General features: G+C 41.4%; 1 protein-coding gene across 3 annotated transcripts in view; it reads right to left on the minus strand.

Moving 5' to 3' along the window:
- Positions 1-17,923, minus strand: part of WBP1L (WW domain binding protein 1 like) — a 59,139-nt gene that overhangs the window by 25,740 nt on the left and 15,476 nt on the right. The window lies entirely within an intron of this gene.

The following is a 17,923-nucleotide window of genomic DNA, read 5'->3' on the forward strand; positions in this document are numbered from 1 at the left end:
CACTCCCATGTGCCCCAGCAGCAGCTCCATGGATATTTGACAGAGGACAAACTCCCCTGGCTTTTGACCTCTTTGGCGTCCAACAAATTAAAATAAATGACAAGGGAAGGAATATAGTTTTTTTTTGCATAGTGAGTTCACTGAATGCCTTTTTTAGTAGCAGTTTTATTAGTAATTTCAGTACTTCAGGTGAGAGAGAGAAATCACATACAATTCTTGCAAATGCTAATTAGAAAAGAGAAAAAAAGAAAAGAGGAAACTAAAAAAAAAAAAGCAGAACAGACACCCCTTGCCACCCAACAGCTAGACAGCTTTCAGCAGTGTCAGAAAAAGACACCCATTTTGCACATGCCAGAACCACTCAGTGACCACCACTGCTGCCTCCTCTCAGTCCAGCCCAGAGTGGTTTCCCAAATGAGAACCTCACTCTGTGTGTCCTCTCCACAACTGGACTGGGAGACTACACACAAGCATTACTTATTTTTACACCAATTTAAAGGTACCATCTAAAAATGCTGTTTAAGGGTAAGCACATCCCTGATTTCCCTAAGAGAAAACAAGCAAGGAAGCAATTTCCTGGAGGATACAAAACATCAGTGTTAAATAGCATCAGCCAGGCAATGGGATTTTCCAGCTTTTGTGCTCTTGGATCAAACTAACTCTCAACCTTTGCTTTTCCAATTCTATGGACAAACAGCAGTGATATAAAAGGGCAGCTTTCTGTTTTAGTAATCTGTTCTGTGGCCTCGCACTGGCCTTTGAAACATCCGATTTTGGCTGTTGCTATCCAGAGCTGTGGACCAGGCAGATCCCAGGGCTGAGCTAATGCAGCAGTTTCTAAATCCCTACTGGCAGAAGAAATCTAACTTTAACCACACGCCTCTTCCCCAGCACACACTCAAAAGGCAAAGCATCATTCCAGATCTAAGACAACTTGTGAAGGACTATCAAAAGCAGGAACTTGGCGGAAAAGCAAAAGCATCCTAATTTATATGTGAATTTAGCAATCCTGGAAAGGCTGACACAAAAAAGGTGGTTTGCAAGCAAGCATTACCACATTGGACTGCAGCAGGAGCAGCCACCTCTCTTGCAGTGACAGCAGCCAGTAACATGCTCCACAACTCTGCTATAGGTGACTACGGAAAAAACCCTGTAGAGGGACAGAAAAAAAAAAAGAGCTAGACAAGGTAGCTCATACCCTTATAAAACACTAATCAACACCCTTAGAACACCTGCAAAACACCTAGGTTCTCCTAATCGTTGCAATTGCTTTGGATATACCAACTAGTATCCTTTTACCCCCTTCTCTTTTTTAAGTTCATAAATTCCTGCCCCAAAGCACTGCCTGGTGGCAGTGAGTTTCATAGATGGTGGTTGTGAACAAATAGTTTCTTTCATCAGGAATGAATTCACCACCTTCTAATTTGACTTTCATATTATTAGCAGGTGGGAACAGAAGTCCTCATCCATCTTCTCACCCATTCATTACTCTGTACCTGTTAGCTATCTTCTTATAAAAGATATCAATCTTCCCTATCCTCTTAATGTAAAATCTTATCCCAAAGCCTTCAGCTGCTCATTGTCCATTTCCAAAACCCTTCTAATTTTCTCCTGCTCTCGGCTTGGGGGAAACCAGAGCTGAAATAATAATTATTTTAATGAAAGCAAGAGCAGCTCTAAGGCAGAATCAGGACGGGTTCACTGCCTTTACACAAACCTGGAATTTAAGATCTGCAAAGGCTACACAAGAGTGCATCTATCTAAGATATAATGACAAAACAAACACAAGTTTTGTGTTTGTTCACACAGTTCCTCAATAAATGACTCTCTCTTGAGGGCTCTGAAAAGTCAAGACTAATGTCAAGACAGATTATGGGATCTACATTACTTTCAAAATTTGCTTGTTCAGGCAGCCACCAACCATTCTTTTTTGGCATGTCAGCATGGATCCCACCACAGAAAAATGGTGAGCAAGTTTCTACTGGAAAAAGAGGCCTCTAGGCATTACCAGCCTGTAATACTGCTCCAGAACATGCCATCTGCCCCAAATATGATGTCCAGCAAAGGATGCTGCTCAGTACCTTCACAGGCCAACACTCTGTGCCTCATGACCTCAGATAGAATGTGCAAGTGAAACACATGATGGAAGTTGTTTGGGCCATTTCAGAGTTGCTTTCCGTGTTTGATGGGAGATGTTTGAGAGCAAGTCTGATAACCAAGCAAGGTATAGTACTCATTTTGATACACCCTGAGGAGACCCAGTTGTGATAACACAATTGCAACAAAAATTGATGTGGTGCACCTCAAATCTGTCAGGCTTGAAGCATAGGCTGCTCTCAGTTGCTCCACTATTACAGTCCTAGGCAGAGAGAGGTTTTGAACAGTAAATACAGGTGATGTGTAATATCCTCCATTTAAACTTTAATACCACAGTTCTGCAGCTACATACACAGGTTGACCATAAAGTTGGAACAATTTTATCTAATTATTCTTCCATTTTCCCCAGTGCACTCTGTTATTTTCATGTTGATAAGAGGAGTATTTCTGGAGCACCATTTTGTTAGTCAGCCTGCAGCCCTGGGTGCTAGGACTGAGACTTCATAAATCTGGCACACACTCAAAACACACTGTGAAAGAAGCAACCTCAACGAAGGTGACTTTACCTTTCCCCATCCTGAGTATAAATAAAAGAAAAAGGAAAGAAACATACAGAAAGGTGTAAAAGCAGATCTCTGTTTCTCTAGAATAAGACAATATCCAGGAACAACTGGATATTGTCTTATTCTAGAGAACAGCTAGGCTCCATCTTGACAGCAAATATTCCAAAGGGACTAGTTTGCTAGCAAAACTAGCATGAGACACTGGAAGATGACCAGTGCTGGAAGAGCAATGCAATGCTAAATCTGCCTACAAACCATTTCTGTCTGCCCACCTGTGCACTTGTAGATCCCTGAAGAGTGAAGGGCAACTTCCCCACCCCAATGATAGCGCTACAAGAACATGATGATTTTCCAGTGTGAGAGCCAGGTGTCCTGGGTTCATGTAACATACAGCATTGGCACTGCCTACCAAGAATGCCATCAACAAATTCCAGAGGACCAAGAAGAAGAGGTCAGGCTGGTAACCTCCCAGTACCTGCATGACCTAGAATATCTACTCTTTTGCTCAGGGGACAAATGGCCCAAAACAAACCTTTCACTCTGTCTAGTATTACTGTATTCTTCACGAGTGGAGTAAAGTGGGTCCCCCAGTCCACATGCACTTCAACTAAAAAAAAGAACACTGGAGTCATTGCATTTACTGTTTTTCAGGCCTAACTGTCTTAATCTTTGTTAGAGAAAGCAAAGAATAATTTCAGGAAAAGACACCATATCTGTTGGAACCGGCGTGTGAGTTAGCACTGCAACCAGTCTGATGGATCAATAAATTTTAATGTGCAACAAAGCACAAGGGCTTGCAGTGGTAAGAAGCTGTGCCTCTTCCCCACAGACCATCACTTCTGCCAGCTCAGTGATTCAGAAGTGCAAAAAACTCTTGCAGGGACAGTGTATTTCAACCTCACTGCTGTTACCTGTCTTTCTCTCTGAGTAACTGGTTGATCAGGGAGGATGAAACTCTATGCTTTAAAATATTCTCAGTGTTACTGAGAGCCCCAACAGCAACAGTTCATGCTTGATTCCAACTGACTCTTGATTCCGACTGAATCCCAAACAGCAATTGTCAGCCAAGCAAGCACAAATATGTGCCACATCTCCACCCAAAAGCCATGTGTAAGCCCTGAACTCAAGTAGTGTGCCCCACAGAGGAAGCCACTACCCACTCCATCATCTGCTATTTCAGTGAGAGCTTGTCCTCCTCTTCACTGCTCCTTTGTGGGTGAAGAAATGCCAGCAGTAAAGCACTTCCCTTTGCACTTTTGTACAGCAAGCAATCCTTCCTCTGAAGCTGCATTTTGTATTAAGCTATTCTAAGGGCACTCAGGGAAAGGGCAGGGAGCAGACAAGGGGTGGTTGTGGAGGACATACCCAAGAGGAGTCCTCTCCAAAACCCGTCTGACAGAGGAGATAAAAGCAACCACATCCAGGCTGTTCAGACACTCCTGCCCACTCCGCTGTTCAGCTGATGGGAGAGTGGCAGCAATGAAAAGTTCAGGCTCTTCTGAGACCAAAATAGTTTTTTCTAAGTGTAGCTTGAGGTTTCCAAGCTACAACCTAGTTCCCACTGCTGTTTCTCCATGGAGCAGAAAATGATAGCCACAGGTCCAGCGTGCTTTTCTTCACAGCAACAGAGCTGTGGCCAAACCAATGCAACTGTAATGCCAAAGTCTGTGTGAATCATCTACTTTTGTGTGACCACTCTAACACCCACACTGCCATCCAAGCCCAGGGGTGTTAAAAAGCTTCAAAGTCCATCACTGAGGCACAGAGGGACTAAAGGCTTGAAAGTGCCCTATTGAGAAGTGATGCTAAGTGCTTCAAAAAAGATTGGGTTGATTCTACCCCTTTAGCATTCCCAGGTTTTTGGGTACCTGAAATGCCCAAATGAAGATGTCAGGCTTCACTTTTAGTCTGGAGCGTGTAATGAAGTCATGGTAAAACCTACTCAGCTTTCTTCTAAGCCTGCTGGGAGGGGGAGAAGGAGGAGGGAGTGGAGAGTTCAGCTGTTAAATATTTGAAGAGACTGCCACAGTGTATCCGGGGTGGTACAGGGACACCAGCTTGGCCCCCTGCTTTTTGGCAGTACAGCTCTTGTCTTCCTGATGCCCATGTATGCAAACAGGACTTAGGTAACGGCTCAAGAGGAGAGGATCTGCTCCAGACAGGGAAGAAGGCAGAGTCTGCAGACAGTAACAGGATCCCCTAAGCACAGAATTAAGACGGTAAGCGTCTGTTCTAGTTTTAGAGTCTTGCACCATGTGGGTACCAAAAATACAGTGTGTGCCCTTTGGTCACATCATCACAGACATGCATTGTCCCAGAGATGCTTACCAGCACAACCTTGATGGAGAACTTGGATGCCCTACTCTTACAAGTGCTATTTGATTTCTCTACAAATGACAGCAACTCACTATTTTTAGTGCTCATCTCATGGTTGCTTGGCGTTTCCCTTGGGCCTCACTTACCCTTGTTTCACAGCTTTGGTGCCAGCTCCCACGAAGCATTTTTTTGATGCCAGAAGGGATCATGCCAAGTCTGTCTGTGTTGATGCCAAAATGGCAGTTGGCTTTACTGTTGAGACAGGATTTGCCAAAACTAACAACACTAGTGCTGGGGTGACTAGAATTGACTTTAAGGTTTTCATCTTCCTTACTCTTCTATTGCCTCTAGATTCCATGGGGTAACAGTGCTCTAAATATCTTTTGGGGTCCTAGAAGATGGATTTTTTCATCATAGGCTAAGTCAATAGGCAATTATACAGCAGACAGTCTTAACTTAGAGATCCTCAAAGAGAAGGATACTTTTATACATGAAGCAATTATCTGGGATGCAGCACTGCTGCTGCTGGGCCCAACTACACAGGCCAAGGCCTGCTACAGATAAGGCAGGGCATGAACTCTCAGAGCCTGCAAATGTGTTTATAAAGAACCTACCACAAAAACAGACAATCTGGTGAAGATAAGGGCGGCTACGTGATTTACCAAGATATACCTACGACAGAGGTCTGGAGTGCACAGGAAGGTCAAGGATCAGCCAAAATGCATTACATTAACATGGGCAAGAAGATAAAATCCAAGCAAGTTAATTGCCCTTTGCCCCTTTTGCACTCTCACAAAGTGGCACTGTGTGAAAAGCCAATATTCAGATAAAATCTAGTCTCACACATGATGCACAAGCATGTTGGTTATGGGAAACACCCACAGAGATAGGAACAGATAGCAGACATGATAGGCAATCACACGTGCAGATGCCTGTGATTTTAGGTGAGGGTATCCCTGCAAACTACAAATTTGATGCTAACCTCTGTTGCTTTTCTTATAAATCTGAAATCCACACCTTGCTCAGAAACAGTGGTGTTAAATGGGCACCTGATGGCCCAAAGACACTCAGCTCTTGCTTCAGGAATAATGCATTGGTTAACCTGACAAGAGGTAAACAACTGGTTAAAAAGCTTTGTCATCAGGTAAGACTTTGCTGGGAGGATCTGTTATGCATATAGTCTGGTCAGATTTCTCTTAAGTTTGTTGGCCTTTCCTGAGCATAAGTTTACATCTTGAAGAAGTTTAGAAAAGCGCCCCTCAAATCCCAGCAGTCTTGTTTTCTGTACCTTGTTTTACAACAAAGAGGCTCTTTCATTAAGTTCTGAGAATTACATTTCTTCAGCAGAACACCACTTCTATGTAGCCTGAACCCATTTTTGGAGGAACAGATTTTTGGGAAATCCTTCAGAAAAAAAAACAAAAACAAAAAACCAAAAACATCAGCAACCACCTCTTTTTGAGCACACTGCTGGATATTATGGTTTGGTAATGTTATACTACAGAGCAATATTGCATAGGCTGAGGTAAATGTCCTCAAGTTGCTCTCTAGAAATGTACACCTTCAAGAACTTTTTATCCCTGGACTTTTCCTTCCAGGCCCTGCTGTGCCTACATGTCCACTGATTAAATGGATTCTGGTTTGCAGGACACTGCATTTACAGTACTCAAACTACAAACAACTGCTTTAACTGAATCTTCTTCCTCTTAGAAAATACAGGTGTATCACAATATGGTATTCCCAAAATTAAAAGTCTCTCAATTAACCCAATGGGCTGTGCAGTATCTGAGTTTTACAGGATTTCTGTTATCTAGCAGAAACACAAACTCATTCTTACAGCCCCACGTAGGCTGGGGCTCAGAGTTTGGCACAAGCATGAGGAAAGCCCCTCCACCCAACACAGCGTGGTGGTCCGACTAGCAAACAGACAGACTTCTCCCCTTCCAAAATGAAGGGCACTGAAGATCACATTTCTTCACACAACCAAAACAAAGAATGAAAGGACATCACAAGTTTCACTAGTAAGAAAGCTCAATACCACAAGCATTTAAAAGATCACAGCAAAACAGTATTAAAGACATCACTTTTACATCTCTAGACAAAACTCTATGAGAGCTATTCAGTCTTAAACTCCACTCCTAAAAACTTCCTTAAAAATGCAACTTTATGGAAAAAACGCTTCAGAAAACCACATTTTAAACAAAAGATTGTCTTTTCTAACTTGAATTATTGCATTGCCTATGATCTCTCCAAGTATGTGAAATAGAAAAAAGAGTAAACAAAAGTAAGGAATAAATCAGCATTGTGTATGGTTAAGGGCAGATTCACAGAGTTCACTGGTATCTGTGAAAGAGAATAAAATATAAAATACCTTAAAGCCTAATCTCTCTCCTATTACAGTACAGGTTCTGTTTTGACTGACATCTTTACAAGAAAACAATAAAAGCCCCCCAAAAGGCCACCCACTTGTCTGCTCTGCCAACCAGAGAGCAGATGTTTTGAGGGAGCCCTCAGAAAACATGGTGTACACGAACCAGAGCTGATAGATGCAACTTTCCAGGTGCAGACAAAGCTGGTTCCAACCAACCATACAGGGCAAAAAAATCCAGTGCCTCCCATCACCAGCTTCACCATCCTGCTTCATTTTCCCTAACCACAGAAGGGGGACAGCACCTGAGGTACCAGAACCACTGGGCTCAGAATGAATTCACTGCTATTCTTTCCATGCCCAGCAGAGCTGCCCCGGCTGCCCAAGCATTCCTGGCGGCTGGGCTCGGGCAGAGCCGCCCCGGGAAGCCCCAAGTTATGTAAGGGACAGGCGGCGGGGAGGAAGCGATGTCCCGGTGTCGCCTTTCAGCTCCGGCCCTGGCATTGCGCAGTTTGCACTTTGCTGAAGCATTAAAGGCACTGGTGGCACCTGCAATCACAGCCAGTTTCTAAATTTCAGTGACAAACCTGCTGGCCAGGAGGCTTTGCCCTTTCAAGGGCAGACACCTCCAACACCCTGTGGTCCCACACACCTTCTTTCCTGGTATCTGCAGGGTTTTCCCCTTAGGTGCACCGCATGTGCAAAGCTTATTTCAGAGAGTTCAGTAATTAAAAACTTAATTAAGTTTTATTTTGGGAAGAAACATTGATAACCACAGCCTGCCTTTATGGGCATTATCTCATCCAAACTGCTATGTTTTCCATTAATGCTTGTTATTCCACTGGAGGATAAAGTGAACACTCCCCTGGCTGCGCAGAGCAGAAGAGGAACCAGATGATCCACACAGTTTTACCTCTTTCATGCACTTCTCTGCAGCAAGGCTGCAGGAAAAGAGAGAAGATCAAGCACTTGCTTTCTCCTTGCTCAGGCCTGGCTCCCAGACATGCATGTGCTCTAGATCACAAAACCAGTGGCCTTTTACTACTGCAAACATTGCTGCTTTTGGAATTCTCCCAGAGCATAAACCAAGTGGTCTGTATGAATCAGTATTTAAAAAATCAAAACAGATCAAAACCTGATTGACATCCTACCTTTTTACTGGAAAGTTGTTAGTGCTAAATTAGAGTGACTGCAGCAAAACAGTGAATGTAAAAACACCCAGAAAAACACCAAAACAAACCCCCAACTAGCAAAATATTTTCTTCTTCAAAAGGTGAACAATATATATCACCCTCAGCACTCAGAAAGCTCACTGCCCTATGGGTGACTGTTGAATGAAGAAACTCTGAGACAAGGAAATATTTTCAATTTTTAGAAATACTCACTTCTGACACATCACAGGCTCCTACAGTAGTATTTTTCCCCTGAAAGGGGTACTTTGGGGAGTAGAAATTCTGAACATCTCCTTTGGAACACCAGCACACCAACCCTCATTTCCTGTCAACAAATGAGAAAACTAAGCACCAATTTAATTTCAGAGACCCAGCCTGCACCTTGTAAAGTCATTAGACCATTAAAAAGACATCTTCCAGGTAAAAACACATAAAGAACTTAGGGACAGACAGCAACATTTGTGAGCAGGATTAAGTTACAGATTTAATTACAGACTGACCATCAGACTTGTCCTCCTTTCAGCACTTGTTTCTTAACACAGGCTTCAAAAGTCAGGGCTGTTTGAAAATCAAAGAGGCAAACCCAGAGGCACCAGGCTGTCAAACTGCTCTGGGAACGATTCACTGCACCCAAAGCATCAACATTTCTCTAACCTATTCTTAAGGCAACTGCAATCACTAGAGAACCCACTGCCTCAACAGGGGATGTACCCCTGTGCTTGATGCCCTTTAAACACAAGGTTGCTCTTTCCCATTAACATTAACTCAGGCCTTAGTGCAAGATAAGGCAGTATTTTTTTTTCTCCACTAAAAACAAGACACCTGATCGTAGGGATCTTCTTAACTTAGCTCACCTGGAAAATTGTTCCATTCTTCTATAAGCTGCTTCCAGAAGACAGAAGAAGTCTTTCTTTTCTAGACTACAAGGATTAAATCATGGTTTTACTGGTTTTCTCAGTCTGAAACTTAAACCCATTTTAAAATGTGGGATCCAAAATGGGGCATATCACTTACTAGTGTGGAGTATTACAAAATACCTGTACAGGACAATTCTACACTGTTAAAGATTTGGTGAGTTTTTTACTGGAAGAACTGCATTCAATTTCTGGTCTAAAACCCCAGACTATTTCACTTTTTCCATTGCGAAATATTCTGCATTTTTACTTGAGGAGAAGTGAAATAGACTTCAGGCTATTTCATCAACTTGTCCTCCTGTTTTAAAAAACACACACAAACTTCCATCTGCATCTCAAGTGTTTTCTCTTAGTCTCCCAAACTGTTGGCACAGAGGCAGAACAAACCCCTCCAGGATCCCAGTCACCACCACAGACACTTCTCAGCAAATATTCATCACTGAAAGGACCCTCCTGAACACAGACCCTCACTGAGTATCCCAGAACCAACGTGCTGCCTCACTCAGGCTGGGCTGTAAAATATCCATTGAATTAACCAAATTAAATTCATCAGCCTCCTCCCATGAAGCTGTTCCTGATAAATCCACATTGTTCATTTCCTGTTATCTTAGAGATGCTTATAAAACCTTCAGGGATTTATTCTAGTACTTCAATAGAGACTGAAGCACTTCACCATTTTCTAACTTTTTGTTAATTTTTCCTTTAATCTGATCCCCTATACATTTAGTATTTCTTTCCATATGTGCAGACTTACAACTAGGAATTTGTACACTTTCTGTTTGGGGGTCTTTTCCCTCCAGAACCAAAAGAGCTGCAAACACTTTCAGTCTGTATCAGTTACTGAGTTATTGTACACTCACTTCATTCATTAGATTTTTATCAATACCTTTATTTTTCTTTTTTTTATATCTAACACTGTTTTGCAGAACCTTTTCCTAAGCCTTTGTGTGTTCCTTACTAGCTGCAATATAATTTTTACACCAAAGGTAAATGATAAAATCGTTAAAATTTTTACTGTCCCTTCAGTTTTAGATGGCTGGATTTAGGAGATGGTTTTAACATCAGCAAAACATAATGAAGATGATAATAAATTTCAGAATCCTTTTCAAATGCAGGTCTGGCATGCAAAAGAAAAATGTTAAGAACTTTTACCACATATTCATCTTTGGAAAGAATTCAGCATAAACTGACAGCATGGCTTTATCTTTTAAAAGTGTCAACACACAGTGGACTGTCTACTGCAGTCTAAGCTCACACTGACTTGAAGTCACCATGAGGAAAAATAAGTGACCATCAAAAATGTCCCAACATTCTTGGGAAATTCAAAGCCATGCAAAATCAAAAAAGTTAAGCCATCTTCTGTAAATGTAAAAACATATTAGTGAAATGGAACTTTTATCTGCCAAAGCAAGCCAACAGAACCAGTGCATTCAGTGCCTCCACCATGCACCCAAAGAGACCTTCAGAGATGCCTGAAGGATTCAGACTGGAAACCAGACGCATAAGAGAGACAAATCAAGCAGCTTTGTTGTCAGACAAAGCACACTGGACCAGGGTGAATTCTCATACATGCAACTAGTGCATTCTTGAATTGTGCAGTAAGATGAAAGTCTGAGCTGTTTTGTGCTCCACAGCCCTGTAGCTCTGCACAGCTGAGCCTCTCTACTTCCCTTTTCAAGGCAGGCTGGAGGAAACACAACCCTGCTGCTTCCTCATTAGCATGAAGTGATGTTGTCAAATTGTCTGCAGACAGCTTTTGAACTACCCCAGGAACAGCCAGGCCTCCAAAAACTCAACACACACATGGAAACTTCCCAAGAGGAGGAAGATGCAGCAGTGGCTCCTACAGTCCCTGTGCTGCAGGTAGCTTGGGAGTGTCTGCAGCTTACAGCAGTTCTCACCAGATTCTTGTTCAAGTCCTCCACTCTTTGCTCTCATTTAGATGACCTGGAAGAAATTTTGATGCATGCAGATGCCAAGGCCATCCCTTGTGAGCTGAGTCCTTAGGTATGAGAAATGCCACCAAGTCAGGGGTTTGACTGAGAGCCCAGATCTTGCTGTAATGTGATAGCTCTGCCAGAGCCATCCTGCCAGGTCTATTAAATCCCAGTATTTCATAAAGTAACAGTAGAATCTGAAGTAAGTTTAGTTTCTGAAGGACAGAATCACCAGTTTCTGGTGGTCTGGAGGTTTTGTTTTATTTCAGAGTGTTGCCCTAGGTCAGGTCAGCTGACCACACAGGCAAGGAGCACAGGCTGCTGCTGCACCACTGCAGATGCCAAGCATTCAGTATGGGCAGTCAATGCTAATGGCAGAACAAAAGACAAGACCCTTTTCCCAAGTTCAACAGTCCCCCCACAGACCCAGCTTTACTTGGATTGTGTCTAGGAACAACCATTTCCTCACAGTAGAGACAGATTTATTCTTGGGAAAAAAAAAAAAAGGGGGGGCGGGGGGTCAGATCTCTCAGAGAGACTCTGGCATCTTCAAGAAAGGTCAAGAACTCAGCCCCAACGCCTCTAAGCCTTACGAGGAATGAACAGAAATGAAAGAAACCCTCTATCTATTCAATAGCACAAATTCAGACATTCTGTCAAGATCTGAACACTTTTACCATGTTTTTTTCCTAACACAGCCTGGGGCTCAAAAACATTCTTAAACATGAAGGTTCATATAAATTTACCAAATTAGAGTCAGAAAGACTTTCAAATGTAATTTACAACTCAGCCAGTCAGCAAAAACATGAAAGGGCACTACCCAGTAGATTCCCCCAGTAAATAAACACTCAGAGCAGCATCAAAATTTGTTCTGCAATAATGTCTTCATGAGACAGTTGATCTTTAGTGATCAAGGAAGTTGTGGATAAACCTCAAGACTGAGAATGTTTTCGGTGCATATTCTCATTTCTCCCGAGGGAATCTTGATCTTCTGAGGAATATTAACATGAAGTATGCAAAACATTTTATGGACTGTTTATAACCTAATGACTCCAAGTGTAACCTTAGATGTCATTCTGCAAAGGCTTAGTCATGTTCAGCAATCTGAGCAGAGGGAAAATGCTGGAGCCTCTTGGGCAGATCACTTTTATTGCTCCTTTAGCTCTGTACAAGCAGTTTCACATAATACAGTTAACTTATACTGGTATCAGCAAAACACTGCTCAGAATCAAGCTGACATAAAACTCATGGTTACATTATTAACTAATAAAATCCTTCCAAGGACTTGTGTTTGGAAATGTTTCTTCACATATACAGCCAAATCTGAAAATGCAAAAGATTCTTACTTAAATATTACTTAATAGCGTTCTTGTGAAAAAGATTTTGAAATAAATACTGTAATCCTTCAATAAAAGACAAACATTCATACTGGTTCATACTGGGTATGCTTATTGCAAATCAAGTTACCTTCCTGGAAACTAGTATGTATTTGCTAAATGAAAACAAAGCATCTCTTATGGCTTCACAATTAGAATTTAAAAAACAGATGCTACAGGAGTTAGTTTTCTTTACAATGTTACTTTACCAGTTGTACATCTTAAAAACAAGTATTCAAGGAGAAAATATTGCCACAATCTGTGAAGTTAATATTTATGTTTAAAATACTCATGGAAGAATCTAGCTGTTTGCTTTCCAGAAGCCACTATCTGGTCTCTCCTATTTTTCCAATAAGAAGAGGCCTTTGCAGAATTATAAATAAAACACTGAAACCTCCATGTGACTTTCCCATATGCAGCTTTTCAACAGCCAAGTGATTTCCCCTATCCTATTCCCACTGTTTGCATACTAAGGCAATGTTTGCCAGGTTTTGCCAAGTAGAGAATTTTTAAGCCAAATTTGTAAAACGAAGAAGATAAAGATTTTGTTAATATCCTCTGATCAGAGATAAACATCATAAGGAGACTTAAACTATGGAGAAGAGCAAGAGAAAAAAAGATTTTATGTTTTGCCATCAATTTACCAGGAACGTCATTGTGTCAATGTAGAATATGAGCATGCCAACATCAGCTTCTCTGAGTTTTTGAGCCTTACATGTAGCAATCCCACTTCTGCATATGTTCTGAGACATAATACTCTTCACTCATTTAACAAACAAGCAGATCTAACCTGAAAGGTGGAGGAGTTAAGAGAACATATCAGTTTTATTTATCTAGGGCTACTGGCAGATGTAGCTGACAGGATTTTCCTGCCTGTTGCTTTTCTGGTTGCCTTCATTCCCACCACAATATCCAGATATCTGAAAAACCAACATCCAAATGGCTCTCACATCCAAAAAGCTTGTGGAGGTGACTGAAAACCAGGCTTCCAGTTTTCTGAAGGGTGGCACCTGTGACTACACCTACAAGGAACAACACAGCTGCTAATTCTGATCCAAAAGGACATGGCAGGCAAGGCTGGAGCACTTGTACCAGGAGAGGAGAAAGGACTGCCTGCCAGAGGAAAAAGCAGAGGACAAAGTACTGAGCTGGTCATCACTTGAACAAGTAGGGCAGCCCAGCAAGGAATGCAGGAAAGTCACCTTCCACAGAACATTAAGATGCCATGTTAGACTGAATGCCCCACAGCAGAAGTCCAAGACTTATTCTTCCCAGGACACCAAAGTATCTCTTTTCCAGTCTAAGCTGCAGCACAACATTCATTCCCACTGACCTCACTTTTCCCCTTGCATGAGGAACACACCCAAGGTGCTATCTTGATCAATGCAATCACAAAAGGTTGTTCATTACTTGCAACAGTTCAGTAAAGCACATCTGGCAGTATGACAAAAATCTGCACAGGGACACCTTGAAATTCTCCTGTTCTATTTTATCAACATCAAATCCCACTAATATCTGAACACTCCTCTGTCTCCAGGAGTGCAAAAGCTGTGGCTGTGGGCTGGTGACAACCTGCAGCTTCACTCCATGTGGCCCCCAGCCTGTGTCACGAAAGTCTGGCACCAGGACTTGCATGAAGAAACTGCACACACAAAGGGGATGGAAAATCCTGCTCCACCCTCAAGAAAGGCATTCTCTGGTCCTGCTTACAGCCTGAAAAGTGAGGGGCAAGAGGTTCTGTCTTTACTCTCCACAGATGTGTTCAGCTCTACTTGATGCCTGCACTCCTCCTAAGTTTATGTTTACTTCCCATTGACAAATATGTTCTTCTGCAGTCTATTTAATCTATTTTCAAAAAGACAGGTAACACTTCTTGGTTTTTTACATTAGCCAGGTTTCTTGTGCAAGAAAAATTATGACCTCTATACAAAACATAACTGGGATTCCAAATAACTGGTCATCCATTCTCAAACTGTATTGGGCTTCATGTCTGGCAAAGTCACTGTTTTCTATTCTTTCCTTTTCTACTAGCAAAAAAAGAACAGAATTTACTATATCAGAAACAGATGAAGTCATTAATGTTTATAGAGAACACCTATTACTTTACATTACACAAAAGATTTGATGTTTCATTTTTCATTTGATATTTTTCATACTAGTTCAGTATTAATATTTGTATACATACTGAAAACAAGGAGAACTCTTAAAAGTTCACAGGGTTCAGAAGAGGACATTCTGTGATTTAGTTATTTGCAGGTAATAAGAGAAAACAAATACAAAATCATATTGTTTATGAAAACTAGTAATTGTTGATGATGACCATGGTTTTTTTAGGGTCAATCTTTGAAGAACTGGCAGTAAAAAGAAGCATCTTCCTTTTATTTACCCCTGTCCTATACCAAATATCCATACTAAAAATAAATTCTAAAACCAAGACAACTCTATTTTCTTTTATTCTTCCACAGTATCAAGGAGACTGAAAGCATAATTCACTCTAATAATTTCCTGTAAAGGAGGATTTCATTGTCAACTATAGTAAGCAAACATCAGATTTAAATTTTCCCTTGCGACTTGCCAATATTCTCATGACTCAGCTTAAAAAAAATGTTTTCTTTCCACTTCAGTAACTTTCCTCTTTTGGTCTCCAGCAAAAAGATGGATGACAATTTAGAAAGATTCCTAGCCATGCATCATTTCTGGTTGATATCAGTAACAAGCCAAAAAGTAATCAGAGATTTAAAATACTGGCAGAAATAGTTTAGTGGTTGGTATTCCTTTGATAGCAGAACTTCAATACTGCCTTTATAAAATCAGCATCAAAAGAGATGCAGAAATATGTACTCAGTGCTTCTGACATACTTGATTGTAACTGGACATTCTAAGTAGGAAGCCATAAACACACTACCAACAGCCTCTGAGATAACCAGCAACATGGCAGCAATAAGTGGCATCAGGATTAAAAATTAATTATCTCATTATTTCTCCCAAAGTGCCAAGAACTCAGATCTCCACGTGACTGAAGACTCTTTACAGAGTAACCACACATGAAAACACATATTCCAGGCTCACAGGACTGGAACCCTCATAACAAAGTGTCACAGTGATGACTCAAGTTCTATGGGCAACTTTTTTTTCCATGCCATTAAATATCTAATTTTTCTGTCTCCACACCTCACGATCCACTTTTTGTACCTCAAAATACTGACAAAAGTTACCAGCGATCTCCCATGGCATGAGATACATGGGAAGCTATGCAACAGCCTTTGGGGTGGGAAGCCAGCTCAAATCTTAATTTCTCAACTCAGGAGCACAAAGAAAAGAACACTTGTACCGGCTTTCACATCTCTCTTCTTCACATCTTGACGTCTCTGCTAAGAGATTCTAACAACCAGGACACCAGAATTCATACTTCAGCATCTTCAACTTCTTTCCTGAAGGACTGCAGCTATTGATTCCTGACAACGTTGCCAAGCTGGTCCCTGAAACAAGCCAGAGAGCGCTCAGGAAACAGTCAGGAAAAGGCTGGAAGAAAGAGGTGGATGCAGGCAGATGCCAGCACACAGGTCAGCCCCTGACTGCAGGGATTAGTAAGGCTTTCCATATCACAGCATATCTCAAAGAGACTGCAAGGATTTCCCAACTTCAGAATAACAACTCAAAGAGGACACAAAGAGGAACTGGGAAGCTGCAAAGGCCTGTGTGGCTGAACTGAACCCCTGAAGCTCTCTGCAGCCTGGGCAAGGTACAGTCCAATGTGTTATCACAAGTACCAGATGTTACTCTACAATGAAGTAACTTCTTGACCAGAAATCTGAATTTAGAGGTCAGATCTAGCAGTGCAGCTTTGTACAAGGATTCTGACATGAATGCTAGAAGCAATAAACAAGAAAGAAAGAAATAAAAAAAAAGCCAACCAACCATCATTCTTTAGAAGAGCAGCTGCCTGGAAGAATTTCAGAAATACTTAGTCCAAAAGTGTTTCAGTTGCCATTCAAAATACTCTCCCATTGCATTTTCAATTTCAAAATCTCTTTGCCTTCAAAGTCTGTATCCTCCTATATTTTATTCAAAAGCTCTTGCAATTTAAAAGTCATAGAAAAGCATACCAAAAATACCAGACCTGACTAAATGCATCCATTTCTCTGTAGCCTTTATTCCTTCTAAAGCTCCATGTGTTCTTACAAGCATATACGGATACACAAGTCAAACAGGATTTTCTGCTATAGAAAGATCTGCTTCTAGTGTTTATTTTCCACTTGAACCGTAATTTTGAATAGCAGATGCTCCAATTTTAGTTTAAGCAAGTAAACATAAATCCTGATGAAAGGCATTAGGGGTATAAAACTGCCCATTACCTCTTTGGACTAGATTTGAACTGGTGACCTAACAATGTGACACTCGGTAGTTCTTCAACTGTGATCACAGAGATTTGCATCAGCAAATACTTAAATCCCAGCAGATGATACTTCCTTGGGAAGAAAAGAAGTCTTCAGAAGTAAGAGTCTACATTTGTGCCATTTTAACAAGCAAGAAAATACAAGTAACAGTCACTTGATTCCTATGGGCTTCTAGAAGATCCTGGTATTACATGTACACAACACATGAATTTGTACCAAAAGCCAGAACTTGCAAAGTTCAGCATTCACTACTATACAGGGGTAAACACAGCAAGTCCCAATAGTCTCTGTCATGGCTTTAGAAATTTACTAAAAATGAAGACACATTTTGTACAAAAATGCACAAATAGATCTACTTTGAGATTACTTACTAGGAATTAAGGTTTTCACATTCTGTTCAACTGCACCATGTACATCTGCAGAGCCTGGCCACCAGAACTATCCAAGCTCTTTGCAATCCAGGAGCCTTGCATCAATATCCTGGTGCTGTGGCAGTGCAGGTAGGTGCAGGTCCCAATGAGGCAAGCACACACTCCTCAGCTGGTTTCAAAGAGGATCAGCTGAAGGCAGCTACCACTTCATCTTGAAAAGAACCATTCTCTGATATTTTGTTTGGGTGTAAAAATTTCACAATGGTACATGTGCCAGCAAGGCAGATAGAGCCAAAAGCACAATTAACAATACCCAGCAGAGGGTAGATGCTGTTTAACATTTTTCAAAAAGTACTGCATATGTGCAGGCGCTCCATTTCACTGAAGAATCTCTAAAGCCATCTCCTAATCA

Source organism: Melospiza melodia, chromosome 9 (assembly GCF_035770615.1).
Source record: "Melospiza melodia melodia isolate bMelMel2 chromosome 9, bMelMel2.pri, whole genome shotgun sequence".
In the NCBI taxonomy this organism is placed as follows: Eukaryota; Metazoa; Chordata; class Aves; order Passeriformes; family Passerellidae; genus Melospiza; species Melospiza melodia.